Here is a 6448-nt window from a genome sequence, read left to right as displayed (position 1 = left end):
TAATCAAAAGGGCAACAGCAATTAGAGAGTCAAACCTTAGTTCATTTGTTGGGGGGATATTTTTAAGATCCAAAAAGGATGTTCTGCTTGGGAGAGAGGAGACAGGGCACCAAACATTCCTGTTTGTGTACAGATGAGTCCCAGAGCCCTCCAGTAACGAAGGTGATGGACAAACACCCTTAGTAGAAGAGCTGTTGAGGTTTTCAGATGAAATAGAAAGGGGTGCAGTGGTAAAGTTCTTTTCAAAACAAAACAGAGATGAACCTTTACAGTTGGTTCTCCCTAAATCTGGGCAAAGAAGGAAGGTATCAGGGTCCGACAGAGACTTGATGTGTGATGGAAGAGCGGGATGGAGCCCAACCAGCCCTGTGTGTGGGGGCCAAGATGCATGAGCATGTGCCCAGCACGTGGCAATGGCAGCCATGTGTCACATGCAGACAGGTGATGGGATGTTTCTAAAAGACTCATGTAGGCTACATCCCCTTCCCTCTCTACATCAGAGGGCCCTCAGGAGGGTCAATGCCAGGGAATGAGATGTGCACCAGGTAATTGTTCTGACAGGCCAAAATCAGCCTCTGTGGTGGCCACACCAAAATAGATATCCTCAAAACGGGGTCCTGGGTCTATCCTTACACCAGCAGGTTCAGTTCAGACTCTGGCTCTGTTTGCAGAGCAATCCAAGGGTCTACAGACCATCTCAGGATCACATCAACAGAAATTCACTGCCAAGATAAGGACCACCCTCCTGGACCATGGCCCCTCAGCAGAAACTTCACTGAGAGCAGAAAGTGATCCAGGAGCAGAAGTTCCAGGATAAGACGGATTCTCCTGCTAAGTTGTGAGTGGGGCCACCCAACAAATGGGTGCAAACTGGTGATAAAAAGGAGGACAGCCCAAACATGATCCTTGCTCAAGATCCTTTTTCTGACTGCAAATTGAACCAAGATCTAGTGCAGCCATATCTTTGCTGTGAGGCTAAAATACCCCTTGTATGATCCTACATGACAGCTGTGAGGGTCAACTGCTGCCTTCCCCTTGAGCACTGCATTGTCCAGAAAGATGAGCAAGGTAGCATGAGGTCACTGACTCAACTAGCAGATGTCCCTCTGTGACTACTGGAGGTTCATATCTGCTTAGGTTAGCAAGGAGCAGGCAGATATGGTCCAGACCAGAGAGGGTAGAAGGGTGGAACTGGACAGGAGCACAGCTTCTGGCTTGTGTAAGTCTCTTCTCTTCCTACCATGCAGGAGCACAATGGTTGTCATCACAAAAGCAGGTAAAAATTCAACCCATTCATCTGGAAAACAGCAGCGTGACCAGAAATAAGCAATTATTTCTGGGCATGTTTCTGAGAATAAACAAGTCCGGGTGTTATCAAGATGGTCTGAACATCCCCGGTCAGGGAGAAAGCATCAGTTTGGACTTTGAAGCTTGCTTACCTGTAAGCAGGTAAATCTACAGTTTTCACCTTCCTTTTAAATGAGGTGAGCCAGAGATGGGAAGGAGAGGTTTCTGCTCTGATGCCCCTGTACCAAAGTTTCCTGGAGATTGAAGGCCCTCAGCTGGTGACTCCCGGCACAGCACCGCTGCAGACATTGGCACGTCCACGTTCCCATCGGCAGGATGGTTGCATGCCCTCTCTCCTCGCTCTGCCGTCACCCCCTGCACCCAACCGTGCTGCCCATGACGGCCACGAATCCTCCCCTGGGCACCCGCCAACTCCTCCCGCGTTCCTGGCATCCCACCAGCTCAGCCCTCACCCGCCACCCAGACAAACGTGACATATTTAGCTCTGTTAATTTTATTTTCCTTTCTTTTTTGATCTCTCCCCTTATAAATCAACTTTTCCAGCCTCTGATTCATTGCCTGTGCTGTTGCCTTTCCATTAGGCAATGCTCATTTGCCAAGCGTCTTGCGAATTGTCCTCTGGCAGCCGCCTTGGCCAGGGCCACGTTGCCCATGAGAAGATCGACACTGCTGCTTCTCCTCTGAACATAATAATAAAACATAATGTTTGATTGCTGCTCTCACCCTCATGTTGCTTATCTTACAGATCCCCAAAGCAAAGCACCCTGCCGGGAAGCTGCCAGGCTAACTGGGGTAAGGAAATCTCTCCCAGCACGTCACGAAGGATTTTTTTTTTTCTTGCATCGAACAAAGTTGGTGTTGCTGGGATGACAGTCCTTTGCTTGGGCCAGTTTTGTTCCTGTGGTTCATTCCTTGTGGCCTGTCCCTCTAAGGAGATGTGAACAGTACCTGCTCATGAGAAGGGAGGCCAGTCCACATGGTCACCAGCCCATGACCACGTGTGAGCAACTTTCCTTATAGGCTAAGAAGGGACTATAGTAGGAGAAGAGGTTGGGAGGAGAGAGGGAGATCCTGGGATGTGCTGAGCTCTCACATGTCCCTGCAAATTGTGGAAATCATAAAATAATAGAATGATTCGGGTTGGAAGGGACATTCAAGATCATCTAGTTCCAACTCCCCTGCCATGGGCAGGGACACCCTCCACTCCACCAGGTTGCTCAAAGCCTCATCCAACCCGGCCTTGAACACTTCCAGGGATGGGGCAGCCACAACTTCTCTGGGCAACCTGTTCCAGTGCCTCACCACCCTCAGAGTGAAGAATTTCTTCCCTAGATCTAATCTAAATCTCCCCTCTTTCAGTTCAAAGCCATTATCCCTTGCCCTATCACTATATACCCTTGTAAAAAGTCCTTCTCCACGTTTTTTGCAGGCCCACTTGCAGTACTGGGAGGTTGCTAGAAGGTCTCCCCAAAGCCTTCTCTTCTCCAGGATGAACAACTCCAACTCATTTAACCTGTCTTATCCTTATTCAGCACATCCTTGTTGGACCCTCATGCAGGACCTAGTTATTCACTGTTATTTCTACAAAGGGACACCCAAAGCCCCTGGCAGGGAGAGTGGAAGCTCACGTGCCAGCTGTTCAAGTCATGCAATGATGCTGACCTTGAAGCTCCTGTGGGACAAGCAGGTGGACTGCCATTGCCTGAGACACCAAGTAACTGGCACTTGGCCTCCCAGGGAGCCTGCAGCATGGCCAGTATCTCACACACATGTGCACACAGGCTCTGAGAGATGGGACATCATCTAGCTTCTTCCATCTTTCTAATGTTGCAGTTACAGTTTCTACTGAGATGCAATTTAAACAGTATAAATTCCAGTATTTGAACTTCATCAGTTTTCAAAAACAATTTCAGGCAATTAGGAAAAGGTATATTTTGTGGTAGCTCACTCCGTAGTTCCCTTTCGCTTACTCAGGCTGTGGTAGATTTTAAGTTATTCAAACAGTCTCCATGCCCCTTTGGCATCAAAAAATTCACAGTCCCAGGCAGAACATGGAGTTTAAATTTGGTACTCTACAACTCAGCTGAGGGCCTTGCACCCACATAGAGAACCTCTCTCTCCCAAATTGACTCTTCTGATGCCAGAAACTGAGAACTACCTCTGCAATGACCCCAAATCAGCATGGCACAACTTAAGTCAACATGACTTAAGTCAACTCTTAACTTTCCTGAGATGTGGTCTGACGCTGAACAAAAAGAGGACAAGAATAGAATTTTTCAGTTAGAAGGGACCTACAATAATCATCTAGTCTCACTGCCTGACCACTTCAGGGCTGACCAAAATTTAAAGCACGTTGCTAAGGGCTTTGTCCAAATGCCTCTTAAACACTGACAGGCATGGGGCATCAACCACCTCTCCAGGAATCCTGTTTCAGTGCTTGACCACCCTCTTGGTAAACAAATACTTCCTAACATCCAGTTTCCCTGGAGCTATTTAAAAGATGTGTAGATGTGGTGCTTAGGGACATGGTTTAGTGGTGGACTGGGCAGTGCTGGGTTAATGGCTGGACTCGATGACCTTTAAGGTCTCTTCCAACTTAAATGATTCCATGACTCTATGATTCTAAACCTCCCCTGGCTCAGCTTTGAATCATTCCCACATGTCCTATCACTGGATCCCAGGGAGAAGAGCTCAGCACCTCCTTCTCCTTGTCCTCTCCTCAGGAAGCTGTAGAGCACGATGAGGTCACCCTTCAGCCTCCTCTTCTCCAAGCTAGACAAACCCATAGCTGATCTCCCACAGCTTCTGCTGCGCCCCCCAGGGATGTCTCAGACACCCCAGGACATCTCATGTTATTGTGCTCTTCCACCACATCGACGGGAAACAAAACTCATTGATAAACACTCAGCTCCCTGGGCCGTGTCTGTGCCCACCCCTCTGGGTTCCCACCTCTTCTGCTTCACTCACATTTATGTGCATATGCAGACATTTCTTATAGCAGATCATTTTTAGTATTTTTGGACAAATTTTTGGTGCCACCAGATGGCAGCATAAAATCACCTTTCGCCGCTTTGTGGTTCTTTTGCAGGACCTCGTGCCACGTGGGAGCCAATGGTCTCACCCTGGGGACAGCCACAGGAGGAGAAAATATCCAACCCCACCAAGCAAAGAGCTGAGACCCACTTTTTTCATCACTCGACCATCTGCAATGTCAGCATCCACTCAGTGCAAGCCCTTTTGTTTGGCTGAGTTTGTTCATTTTTGTCAGAGCTCATCTAATAACTCCAAGGTGACAGCTGAGCCTGGTGTAGACACCCGGAGCCTCTCCACTTCAACCCACAGCACTGAGGTGCTGGAGAAGCCCGTTTGACGTGCTCAGGGGTGTTAGTCACTGCAGATGAGGCAAACAAAGCCCATGGACGTTAACTTGCTCAACTTTGGGGGAATCAGTCCTGAGGGCACCCAGCAGAAAGCTCCATCTCTTACCGTTTGGGGTTTTTCTTCCTTTTTCCAACTTTGCATCTCCATGCAGGAAAAAGCCTTTGGAAGAGGGGATGTTTGGGCTGTGACAGAGGAGATGACGGATGCAGCAAGCTCTGCACAGCAGCAAAATCAGAGGAATATGCACGAGTCGAGGTTGTGACACAGTGTGGTCAGACGTGGAGGTGCACATACCCCTCCATCCCAAGCTGCTTCCATTCCTTCCTGTCCCCTCTCCCAATCCCCCCTGTCCTCGGTACCTCCCAGGGGGGTCACAGTCCCCTTTTCCTCTTGCAGTCTGCGTTTGCTACTGCAAACAAACCATCACCCAGGCTTGGTTTTAGAGACTCACCTCTGCCAGCACCCTGCCTTCCCCACCCACTACTTTCCCAATCCGGTTAGCCAGGAGGAGCTCTCTCTTTAATCATTTCTGGGTAATTGGGTGGCTCTTACCATCACAGCACCTGTCTCTGCTTTCCACCAATCTTCGTCCTGCCGATAAGCCTGTGGTGGAGAGAGGATGCTGCAGGTGTTGGAGGAGGGGGGGGGGTGGTGGTGGTCGTGGTCGTGGTCGTGGTCGTGGTCGTCGTCACACAAGTGGTCACAGAGCCCCGTGGTGATGCCAGGGTCACCTCTCCTTGTCACATACTCAGGGTGGCCTTCGCTGCTAATTTTAGGTACCTCTTAGTAAGCAATTGCTAAATTTAGTGCCTCTGAGAGAAACACGAGCCTCATTTCAAAGGCTGGATTGCTGGTGACGGAGGCAGAGGAGGGAGGGTGCAAAGCGGGACTGCCCTGCAAGGTTTTTCTGGTGGGGAAGGTAGATATTAACTTGAAGCCCCCATAGGAAGGGAGCGTGAAAACAACTACCAGGCCAGGAGACATGAAGCTCCAGTCCTTCAGCATTGCTCCTCACCTCTCCCCCTTCACCGACTTGCCCATGCGCAGGTTTGCCGTTCACAGGCAGAGCAAAACCCCAGCAAAGAGGGGAATCATAGAATCATAGCATGGTTTGGGCTAGAAGGGACCTAAAAGATCATCTAGATCCAACCCTCCTGCCACAGGCAGGGACACCTTCCACTACACTAGGTTGCTCAAAGCCTCATCCAACCTGGCCTTGAACACCTCCAGGGATGGGGCAGCCACAGCTCCTCTGGGCAACCTTCTCCAGTTATGCCTCAACTTGTAGCAGGACCAGCCCTCTCTATCCCCTTGAAGGCTCCCAAACCACTGCCTGCACACCCCTCTTCGTTGGGAGCTGCCTGTTTGCACGTCCAGCTGATCATATCCAGCTGTTTGTGTCCACTGCACGTTCTGCCACCTTGCACAAGGGGTAGCAACACTGCAGCACGTTGCGCTGGCAAAGGAGGAACGCTTCAGGTTTCACTGAGAAATGCTCAGCCCCTCCAGGCAAAGGCAGGTCCATGGAATTGGGTGATAAGAGCAGGACAACACCCGGACTCGAGGCTGAACGGCACACAGAGACACAGCCATGGAAAGAAGACCCTTTATTAAAATAATTATTCTATGATTTTAAAAGCCAGAGTCCTTGGACATTCAATTCTGAATGTGTCTTGAGACGTATCAAGTGAGTGAGCACATAGATCCCTATTTAGCAAAACCAGACACTGTTGTCATATTGTTTACATATAGGAGAAAA

The sequence above is a fragment of the Tauraco erythrolophus genome, chromosome 5 (genome assembly GCF_009769465.1).
Source record: "Tauraco erythrolophus isolate bTauEry1 chromosome 5, bTauEry1.pri, whole genome shotgun sequence".
Lineage (NCBI taxonomy): Eukaryota > Metazoa > Chordata > Aves > Musophagiformes > Musophagidae > Tauraco > Tauraco erythrolophus.
The sequence above is the reverse complement of the archived record's forward strand: the minus strand, read 5'-3'. Positions refer to the sequence as shown.